We start from the raw sequence: 12151 nt of genomic DNA, 5'->3' as shown, positions 1-12151 counted from the left end.
TATCCCAGTGGAGAAGAAACCTAACTAGAGTTAGGTTACTGCCTTGGGTGGTATAACTTACTGGGCCCTAAGTACATTGAACTTATAATCATGTCAGTATATGCCCTCTAACTAGCTAAACAATTGCATGAATAACCTGTTTATTAATTTATAGATATAGTCACCAAGTATTTTTAATATTTGTTAAGGCACCTGGCTATGGGTTCAAGCTGTAAGAAAAGAATGAAGCTCTTCTTTGCCTTTCTTGAGGTCACTGTATAGTGCAGGTAGTATACCCATTAACAGCTAATTTTTGAACAATAGTGAGAAATAGAAAGATGTGTGCATGTAGAGCAATTATGGGAGATTAGCAGAGGGTAAGCAAGTGGTTAAGGGCATCAGGGACAATTACTGGGGAGTGGGATGTACGATGTGAAAAATGATTAGATGATGGGCAACGGAGAGGAGGAAAAAAGGAAAGAGAAAGCTTTCCAAGAAGTTTACGTAGCAAAGATTTGTGAGTGGTAATTATGTGGGATAAAATACAAGTGATTCAGTTCTGTTAGATTCTAGTGTGAAGCAGGAGCTATGATGGATTAGGCTGAAGGTCCAAATATTTCTTTGTTTAGGAATTTGGACTTGATCCTGGAGGCAAGGAGTTTGCTGAATGGTGTGAAGCATCACAAAGACAAATATTTGCACTAATAGCTCCATAGATCCAAACTTCCTATTACAGTATCTGTATAATACACAATTTAGCCACCGTAGTCCTGGGTTCTAGTTGTGACTATGACTAGTTAAGTAGTAACTTAAAGTGGTCATTTAATTTTATTATCGGTTACTTTAGCTACTAAAGATGAGCCACTTTACTATGTTTCAAGGAATTGTTGGACCACATATCAAATAGAATAGCAGATGTGACAGCAACTTCTAAATGCATATTCACACAACATGTATTGTTCATATTATTTCAAGTTCTTAGAAGACAGATGTTTAATGCACAAAAACATCACTCTCCCATGCAAATGCTCATCATTTGCATAAAGGCTATAACAGTGCATAGGTAGAAAGTGGGAGAGCACTGACATAAGCTATACACTGCCCTTTCAGGAATGAAAATATTTTTGTGGTTTTTTTTTTTGTGCAGCTGAGCTAAATATTCAGTATGCATCTCTTACTGGTGTTGATACATATACAAACACACACATATAAATGACACATAAAAAAAAAATCCAGAATATTCTAGGAAGCAGATCTGTTGTAGTACAGGCTTCCTCCACTAGGCAAGTTTTCTAGGAATCCACCTGTATCGGTGTACCAGCTAGCATTACTGTGAAAGACTGCGTTTGAGCTTCAGTGACTTTTATGTTTAAGAACCTTCCATTGTGTTTGCCCATTTCATGATGGGTGCTTTATAAAGGCATCTACCCACTAAGTGTTCAGCATTTTTTGACCGAAAAACAGCATGGTTCCCATACACCACCCTCTTATTTACCTGATCTCACCCCAGAATCAACTTGTTTTTATTTCCGGGGGTAAAAAAGTCCCCAAAGGGAGACATTTTCCCAATGTGGAAGAGCTGAAACAAAGAAAATGGCAGAAGCACTAAAAGCTATTAAAATCAGCCCTGGCTGGCGTAGCTCAGTGGATTGAGCGCGGGCTGGGAACCAAAGTGTCGCAGGTTCGATTCCCAGCCAGGGTACATTCCTGGGTTGCAGGCCATAACCCCCAGCAACCGCACATTGATGTTTCTCCCTCTCTCTCTCTCTCTCTCTCTCTCTCCCTTCCCTCCCTAAAAATAAAATAAATAAATAAAATCTTAAAAAAAAAGAACTGAAAAAAAAAAGCTATTAAAATCAATGTGTTCAAAAACTGTTTTAAGCCATGGAAAAAACATCTTGATAGGTGTATTGATTGCATCAATGGAAAGTACTTTAAAGGTGACTGAAGTTTAAACATGTAAGAGTAAATACAGAGTTTTTCATAAATTCTGGTTTTTGGGGTCCTCTCGTGTGTGTGTGTGCATATATATTTATATGGAATATTTCAGGAAATATCCACAACTAATAACAATTGATTTCTGGCTTATAATTTTTAAGGACACTAAATGCTAAATGAATATTTGAAGTCAGCTACTCTCAGACTGTATGAGAGGAAAAGATTAAAACCAAGTCTTGAGTTTCTTCAGCTTCATGACTTTCAACCCATCGTGCTTCGCTACCCCAATTTTATTTTTTAGGTGCATCCATATTAGAAAAGAAATTTGGCAATTCTAGTAGCTCAATATCACTTTCAACCTTTTTCTTTCACCTCCACAGAGAGCCGTAACTTTTGAAAATCTTGTTTATTGAGTCATCCTACCTAAAAGGCATTAGGGGCTTAGACAGGTCACAATTGCAACTAGCATGCATGCAGTTCTGGGGCAGCATGCATTTGTTTCAACCTCCTCATCCTCCACATTCTGTCCTCACCTCACAGATACAGCTCTTGGCTTCTATTGAGTTTAATGAATGCTCTTAAATGTTAGAGGAAAGAGAGCAGAGTCAGGGAAAAGTGGGTGCCATAAAAAATGTGCAGGGGAAGTCTCGTTGTCACTGATGGTACTCTAGTGCAGATCACAGCATGATAGCCTCAGTGTAAGTCCTTCCCAGGCCCAGTAAAAACGAAAACAACATTGTAATAAATTAGCTGGAACTGCACTTCCCTAGGGTTCAGTGACAGCATGATAAATAACCCTACACAGGTACAATCTGGCTTTCCCTCTGCCAAGGCTTTCTACCACAGTATTTTCAGGCCTTAAGCCAGGTCATCAACACTTTATTAATATTCCAATACGAGGAGGGAGAGTTAAAATAACAACAGGGATATGTTTCCTGGATAATATAATATATTAACAGTATAATACTATATCTGGGTTAAGTTTTTATTGATCACCCTACAGATTATTATTTTTATATTTATTTAGTAGTTGCACTATTTCAACCCTTCTCATAAAGTAAATCCTAGAAGCACATCTTAGGTTTGCCTCTGATTTTTGAGGTATATTTCCTGGTTTTATTTTCTTATATTTGTGAAGGAGATGCTTAAACTTCTCAGCATTATTTGTGTGCAAAATTTATTCCTCAGTACATTTCCATTATACATATAAAATATATATGTATATATAAATTATGTATATAATACAATTGTGTTTTATAAATATTTATATCACATTCACTTAACCTCAATCCATCAAATAAACTCAGTTATATTTGTATAACTTTCATAAGGAAGGAATATCTTAGCATATAACTTTTCTAGCTAAACTACTATTGTCAGAAATAAATCTGTATTTACTCTCTGTATCCCAATCATTTTTTTCTGATGAAAAATAAGTAAGCCATAAACATTTCTTTGCCATTAATTATTACAACAGAGAAAATGAATGTTCAAGTGAATAACAATAAAACTGATTTTTACTGAATAGCAAAGCTGGATAAAGGAAGAATAAAAAATTTGTTTCTATTTTCTGAGGGTTGGCTTGCATCATTAACTTGACTCTATAATACTGGGCATAATTTAGTGTCTGTGCATACATTCATAGTTTGTAGCATTTTTCATATCTCAGGTCCTAAATTATGTCATGAATTCAGATGCCTATGGTTCTATCCACTTGGGCTGAATGTGTTTGCATGTTTGCTCTGCTTTGGTATGTTCCTAGTATGTATTTTAAAACAGTAATAATAACAGCTATTATGTATTCAACAATCTATATATATCCATTACTGTTTTAAAAGTTTTGTATATTTATTTTATTTATTTTGTAAAATGACTATATGGGTAGATAATATTATATCCCCTTCTAAATATGAAGAATAAGTTAATAAGTAATAAGTTAGCTAGAATCATTCACTAAGAAAATTGTAGGATCACAATTCAAAACCTGTAAGTCTGTCTCTGGAGCTTCAACTTCTAACTAGTGTGCTATAGTTTAAAAAGCAGGTCTTTGGCATCAGACACAGAGAAAACAGCATAATTATTTCCAATGATCTTTCCCTCGGAACCTAAGTATACCTGGATTTCATGGAACTCTTACAAATCCTCCTCAAAGAAAAATGCTTCCAATTAAATCTACCACATTTCCATCACTCTTTTACTATGCTCATTCTACTTTATTTAAATAAAAAGTTAAATTAAAATTGGAAGGATCTGAGAATAATCATAAAAACTGCCACCATACATCTAAGCTTTATTAATATGGAAATGCACTGCTATTGAATACTGAAAGTTTATCAGATGTAAGAAATGACCAGTGAAGGGTCATTTGTCTGACCCAAAGTAGGACCCATGTTCATTTTCCCAGAAAAAGATAATTCACCAAGTAGAAACCACATCTTATTAATGTTTATAGCTTTAGTTCTGAGTATGATGCATAACAGGGCACTCATTAAATATCTGTTATATCAGACATGCCTAATTGACTCCAATATATCCAAGAAGTATTTTATTTTATAATTTTAGTAGCAGGAGATTCCACATGGGATAATTAATATCTTAGAAAGATTTGGGGTTTCAAATGACAAAAAATTCTTTAAAATAAGAATTTATGAGAAAGAACACATGGACCCTCAAGCTGGTAGTGTAGGTAAACATGGTTCACCTCTTAGCACAACTACAACTAACCTAGAGAACAACCACCAGTCTGAACCATCAGAAATTGTGCTGAATGGAAGTCCTACAACTGCAGAATTAAAGAAAAAACTACAACAGTGTGACTGGCAGCAAAAGGCTTCAGCAAGCCCTTTACCTTTTGCTAAGTTGCCCCAAGCCTGGCACTAGTGGCAGCAGGCCTTGGTTCACTTGAGTACCTCTAAGCCTAGCATAAGTGGCAACCATCTGTAGATTGCTTTGTAGCTTATGCTGTGTAGCCCTGTATAGAACACAGGTGGTAGCTGACCTTGGATATACCAGCAGCAATTAAGGTTCAATTACAACAGAAGGGTGTACAGAGCCTACAAAGTGGGTGTACCACAAGTACCCAGCTTAGGTAATGGGGGAGGATGTGCCGCTGGACCTTACAGGTACCTAACTATATTAGACCATCCTACAAAGCCTGGGAAATACCACAGCTTGACCTAATACATAGAAACAAACACAGGCAGGCTGCCAAAATGAGGAGATAAATAAACATGGCCCAAATGAAAGAATAGATCAAAATTCCAGAAAAAGAACTAAACAAAATGGAGACAAACAAGCTATTATATGCAGAGTTCAAAACACTGGTTATGAAGGTGCTCAGTGAACTTAGTGAGAACTTAAGCAGCATAAAAAAGGGCATGGAAGCCATAAATAAGAACCGTCAGAAATGAAGGAGATACTAATTAAAATAAAGAACAATTTGCAGGTAATCAACAGTAGAATAGATGAAGCCAAGATTCAAATCAGCAATTTGGAATATAAGAAAGCAAAAAACACCCAATCAGAACAGCAAGAAGAAAAAGAATCCAACAAAAAATGAAGATAGTTTAAGGAGCCTCTGGGAAAACTTCAAGCATGATAACATTTGCATTATGGGGGTACCAGAGGAGAAGAAAAAGAGCAAAGAACTGAAAACCTATTTGAAGAAATAATGACAGAAAACTTCCTTAACTTGGTAAAGGAAATAGACATACAAGTCCAGAAAGTGCAGAGTCCCAAACAAGATTAACACAAAGAGGCCCACCCCAAGACATGTCATAATTAAAATGCCAGAAGTTAAAAACAAAAATAGAATCTTAAAAGCAGCAAGAGAAAAGCTGCTTATGGGAGCCCCTATGAGACTATCAGCTGATTTCTCAACAGAAACACTTCAGGCTAGAAGGTATTGGCAAGAAATATTCAAAGTAATTAAAAGCAAGGACCTATACCCAAGATTACTCTACCCAGCAAAGCTACCATTTAGAATCAAAGGACAGTAAAGAGCTTCTCAGATAAGAAAAAGCTAAAAGAGTACATCATTACCAAACCAGCATTATATGAAATGTTAAAAGGTTTTCTTTAAGAAAAAGATAAAAATATGAACAATAATATGGCAACAGATACATATCTATTAACAATTGAATATAAAAATCAAAATAAAGAGACAAGCAGAACAAAAACAGAATCGTAGATACACAGAACCTTTTTATGGTTCCCAGATGGGAGGGGGGTTAGGAGGATGGACAAAAAAGATGAAAGGAGTACAATTTGGTAGTTACAGAACAGTCATGGGGATGCAAAGTACTGTATAGGAAATAGGACAGCCAAAGAACACATATGCATGAGCTATGGATATGGACAATGGTGTAGGGATTGCCTGAGAGAGAGGACGAGGGACTGGGTCGAGGGATGCAAAGAGGGAAAAATCAGGAAAACTGAAATGGCATACTCAATAGAATATAATTTAAAAAGAAAGAAAAAACACATGGAACTCAAGCTTGAAAATATAAAACTGGATTTTACCAGGCACTGGAAACAAATTAGAGTGGTCCCTGCAAGCACAGGTGATTATCTTTCTCTCTCTTTAGTCACCTGTTTTATCACCACTGATTTCCTCTAAGCATCTCTTCAGTCTTCTCTTCCTTGGGAGTTTAGATTTTTCTGCTACTTCTTAGGTGCAACAGAAAATTGTACCTCCAGCCCAATTATATCCTCATGTGTAATTTCTATTTTAAACACTTCCAAAATGGTATCCACACAGTACAAAAATCTCTAGACATTTTAGGGAAAAATCAACTAAATATTTAGCTGAAGGGCAAATATTTCAAATTCAGTGATGCAGAAGTGTATTACTTCTATTTTCATCAGTTATCCATGTGAAAGAGAATAAATATAAACCACCAAAATAGTTTGGTCATTCAGTCTTCACTACAGGTGGAGTTATTCAATATATATCAAGTCAACACATTCACATAAAAATTACACATATGTTAAGTCAAAATGCAAACTTCTTTATCTGGATTTTAATAAAAGTAGAAAAATAAGCATAGAGGTAGCCATACTGTGTTTGGTCTTCTGTTGCCTTTGAAAGAGATGCCTTTTATTCTGTGATCATGCCCATCCTCTACTTTGTTTTGTGCTGCAATTGATATGCTGTTAGTTCTGTCCTTTAACATCACTACTTGGAAAATTAAAAAGTGTATTAAGTAGTCATCCCAAGTACTATTTTTGTTTAAGTTCTTATTAGTGAAAGGAAAAAGAAAATAACTAGTAGTTTGTAGTAAAAGTGCAGGTACAATAAGGACCTTAACACAATAAAATCAGAAAACAATTGAGGAGTAATGGGAAAGAAAGATCAGGAAGGGAAAGCGTAATTTGAAATTCTGATGACTGAGAATATTTTGTAGCTCTGAGTTTTACAAACAATTGAGTCAGGAGAATCATAGTGATTTCCTTATTCCTATTGGCACATACTGTGCTGTGCCAGATAATGGCCCCCAAAGCCATCCATGTTGTGATTCTTGGAAACTTACTTTGCAACTTTCGTTAAGATTAAGATATTGAGATGGCCATTGTCTTGGTGGGCCCATTCTAATCACATGAGTCCTTAAAAAGTGAGGAAACATTTTCCCAGCTGAAGAAAAGCAGAGTGATGGCAGCATGAGGATTTGATACCCTATTTCTGATACCGACAAGCAAGGAATAGAAAGAGGCCTCTAAGAGTTAGAAAAGGCAAGCTAATGGATGCTCTCCTACCTAGATTCTTCGAAAGGGGAGAATCTGACACCTTGGTTGAAGGACTGCTGACTTCCAAACTGTATGATAATAACTTTGTGTTGTTTCAAACTACCAATTATGTGGTAAGTAATTACAGTAACAATGAGGAACTAATACAGATAAAGAGGTGCAAACCTGTTCATAGAAAAAAATGTTTTGGGGTTTCCTTCATTCTTAACTGTATGATAAAACTTTACATATAAAAACTTTGTAAAGGATAAATAAGTACCTTATTGAAAAATAATCCCAATTGCATTATTGCACAAAAGAATTACAGAGACATTCCTTTTTATTTTTATTTTTTTTTGTTCAAGTATAGTTGTCTCCAATTTTCCCTCACCACTCCCCCTCCCCACCCACCTCTACATCCCACCCTCAATCCTTCCCTCATTTGTCTTTGTTCATGGGTCCTTTATACATGTTCCTTAACGACCCTTTCCCTTTTTTCCCCCAAGACACCCTTTCCACCTCCCCTCTGGTTACTATTAGTTTGATCTTTATTTCAATGTCTCTGGTTATATTTTGCTTGTTTGTTTGTTTTGTTGATTGGGTTCCACCTATAGGTGAGACCACATGGCGTTTGTATCTCACTGAGGAACGGCAGCTGTGGCTCTCTGCTAGCCCATGGCCGTGAACCTCAACAAGGGCCACAAAGAGACAAAGAATGTGAGCAAGCCGAGGCACAGCTGCCCCCGTGGGCACCTCACTAAGCACACCAAGTTCATGTGGGACATGATCCGAGGGGTGTGTGGCTTTGCCCTCTGTGAGCGGGGTGCCATGGAGCAGCTCAACGTCCCTAAGGACTAGAGGGCCCTGGAATTCATCAAGTAAAGAGTGGGAACACACATACATGACAAGAGGAGGAGAGAACTGAGCAATGTCCTGGCAGCCATGAGGGAAGCAGCAGCCGAGAAGGGCTGAGCCCCAGCCTCTCTGTGTAATAAAACCTGTTCAGAAAAAAGACATTCTTTATATGATTAAGTTTAAAGTATTTTTTAGAAAGCTGTATGAAGAGAGAAAGGATGAAACTCATAAATGAAACCTGAGGAAACTTTATATTTCACATCTCTTTGTTATTCATAACAAAAAAAAATAAAAAACATTACAATAAAAATATTATTTTTCAATAATAGAAATACTTTATTCTCCAATGGGGTAAGATTTGGCACCTGGACAGTAACTTTCTTAATCTGAATTTGTTGAAACATCAGTCACATAGAACATGTTTAACAATTGGCCTCAAACCCAATCATACTCCCCATTTGTATCAGTCAATTTGTCATTAAGTATATGTGGTGACATTACGATACATCAAATATTTCAAATAATTAATAAAATCTTGCTCTAGGAGACTGAACTGACAGAACTACAACTTTCCTATACAGTCATGATCTACCTAAAGACATTTTGGTCACTGAAGGACCACATACACAGTGGGGGTTCCATAAGATGATAGTGGAGCTCATAAATTCCTATCACCTAGAGACATCATAGCTGTTGTAATGTTGTAATGCAACATATTATTCACATGTTTGTGTTGCTGGTATAAAAACATCAACTGTGCTGCCAATCTTATAAAAGTATAGCACATACAATTATGTACAGTACATAGTACTTAATAATGATAATAAGTGACTATGTTACTGGTTTATGTATTTACTATACTAAGCTTTCTTTTGTTATTTTAGAATGCACCTTTTCTATTTATTAAAAAAAGTTTTACAGGGGCCTCATATCTGTCGTGTTTACCATGCCTCTTGATTGCATCATTTTCTCTTGTGCTTGATTTAATCTCATGTTCTTTGGTGTAGTAACAAGCTGTACAGGCTTGTAGACTAACAGCAATGGGCTATACCTTATAGCCTAGGTGTGTAATAGGCTACAACATCTAGGTTTGTGTAAGGGCACTTTATGATTGCACAATAACCAAATTGCCTAATGATGCATTACTCAGAATATATCTCAGTAATTAAGAAGCTCATGACTATATCTTAAACTTTTAAGCAAGGCAGCCTTTGCTTTGCACAGCAGTGTTGCACTGCAGAAATGACTGTGTAAGCTAAAATCATGCAATGTGATTTTAATAAGCAAAGAGGAAAAACCACAAGTGTTCTGCAGCCTTTAAAAATAGTGTCAAAACATTAAAAACTCCCCTAATGCCAACTACATATGTGTGGCAAAACAAAGATTACTAAAACAAATGTGTATTTAGTACATTGTAATTTCAAGCATTAGAAACATTGAAAATGGTGCTTTTGTTCTTTATAAAGTGATGATCAAGATTCACTTGAACAGTACTTGCTTTATTCCTCACAGTATAAAAAAGAAAATAAGAATATTTCCTATGTCTGGTGAATGGTCACACTCCTTTCTAAGTATCCATCAGCTTTCAACAATTTATTTTTTGTTTTCACAGTGATATGAAATAGCTCTGAAATTCCTTGTATGTGAAGTTATACATGAGTGCCATTTGCTCTGGGACATCTTCATCCTTTTCACCACAACACTTATTTATGTCAGTAAGTTGGCCTTCATGAAGTTCCTCTGCTTGCACCTCTACAATCTAGGCAGCTACCCTGGAGTCTTGCATCTAGGGCACCATGATCAAGATTCCTGGATCAGCTAGAACTCCATTTATGTTCAATTCAAATTTTATTTCCAGTGTTACCATGTTGGTTTCTTTGCTGCACTTCCATCTCTGTTTGTCTATTCCCATCTTCAAGCACCTAGTGTTGAACAAAGCCACCTGATTTTAGCATTCAGAGAAAGGAGTTAGAAACACAAGTACATGCTTTGTTTTTTGTGAGTGAACTGAACAACAGCTGTGCAGGAGTCAATCATCAGCAGGCTGAAAGAAGTGATGTGATTGATCATCAGTTCTGATTCTCATCTGTTATCGATGTGGTGATTTGTGGGCTGAATAGCTAGCAGTGAAGTTTGTACTTTATGCAATTATTCATAGTTAATATTCCAGGGTAGTTGAGGCCTAGTGTTATTTAACTAAGACAATGTAACAAATCTGTGCATATCACAACCAGGCAAAGAAGGACTATCTGTAGGGGCAGTGAGTATACAAGAAGGCCAAACACTTAAAATGACCAGTTTGAAAAAGACATGGGGAAAGGGAGAAGAAATGATATTTAAAACCAGTAAGATAAAGGTCTATAAAACATATTAAAGGAAGTAAAATGTTATTCAATGCATCTCATACAGATAATTCCATGCACTATGATATTGAGGAGTATGAGGAAATGGGAAAGAATATAAAAGAAATATTCTTCTTATCTTGAATATAAGTGACAAAAGAAGAACCCTTAAAAATTAATACAGAAGGCTGCAGAGAAGGGGGTTGGGGGAAAAGCCAGCCAACAGATGCACATAGAATATAAAGACAGTTTTATAAGGGCAAAACACATGCTAGATTTTCCCCATAAAGCTCTTGAATTATGATAAATGTGAGTGCTGTGTATGTATATTTGGAAAACCAACTGTGCCTTCTGCTTTAGTTGCCTTTTTTGCACCAATAATTCCTTAAACAATATTTCATTTCTACAGCATAACTCTGTCGTTGTAGTGTAGCCAAGCTTTTCTTGGACAAATCAAGTTCTAAATAATTCAGTGGTGCTGCACAGGGAGAAATATCCACAGCACACTGCTACAGAAAGCTTCCCTGTCTCATAAACAGAACAGCTTAACACAGGTATACAGAAGCATGTCTTCTGTGTGTGTAAGCACCTTCAAAATGAATCAGGACGGAGTGCGTACATCAGAAAGGAGCTGGCCCTGTGGTCAGCAGCTTGATCATCTTATTAAAATATCTTGCTGCTATTGTTCTTTAACTGAAGTTAATGACATTATATTGGCTCAATTATCTGGGCATAAAATATGTTCTTTTACTAAAGAAAAATACAATGGTTTAACTAAGAACCTATAGGAATTTATAGGCCTTATTTTATGTACTTCCACCTTTTTTTTACAGGTTGTTTTCTTGTATATTCTCAAGGAGTGGAAGACTATAGGATTGTAGGGAGAGAACACATGTGCTTGAACAAAAAAATGATGTTGAGACATAATGGCTATCATGGCCAATTCCAAGGATTTAAAGTATTCTGTAAAGGAATATGTATATCATGTAAATCACTTATGAGGACAAATGAAGGAAAAACCATTTTAAAAAAACTACTTTTCTCAAAATCCAAGGAATGCAGTCAATGAAATCTGATTTTATTTTAAAATAAATATCAGTAAGTTTATTAGATAAATGCAAGTTTTTCTCCTCCATATACCAGGTACAAACCAAGCTGAAGGGATAATGTATACAACCATGAGATATTTATGCTGCATATCTTTGGGGGTCTTGACATGCTTGACAAAATTCATACCATTAATTATTCCTCTATCACTTCAAGACATGAAGCATGCAGATGTTATCAGACAAGAATATAACTCATGTGCATCC

The 12151-nt window shown here is 36.0% G+C and overlaps 1 pseudogene; it reads left to right on the top strand.

Moving 5' to 3' along the window:
- The first annotated feature begins 5008 nt into the window (after positions 1-5008).
- Positions 5009-8647, top strand: LOC114496327 (annotated as a pseudogene).
- Positions 8648-12151: the final 3504 nt, after the last annotated feature.

The sequence above is a fragment of the Phyllostomus discolor genome, chromosome 5 (assembly GCF_004126475.2).
Source record: "Phyllostomus discolor isolate MPI-MPIP mPhyDis1 chromosome 5, mPhyDis1.pri.v3, whole genome shotgun sequence".
NCBI classification, from domain to species: domain Eukaryota; kingdom Metazoa; phylum Chordata; class Mammalia; order Chiroptera; family Phyllostomidae; genus Phyllostomus; species Phyllostomus discolor.
Note: the sequence above shows the minus strand (reverse complement) of the source record. Positions and strands in the feature narration are given on the sequence as shown.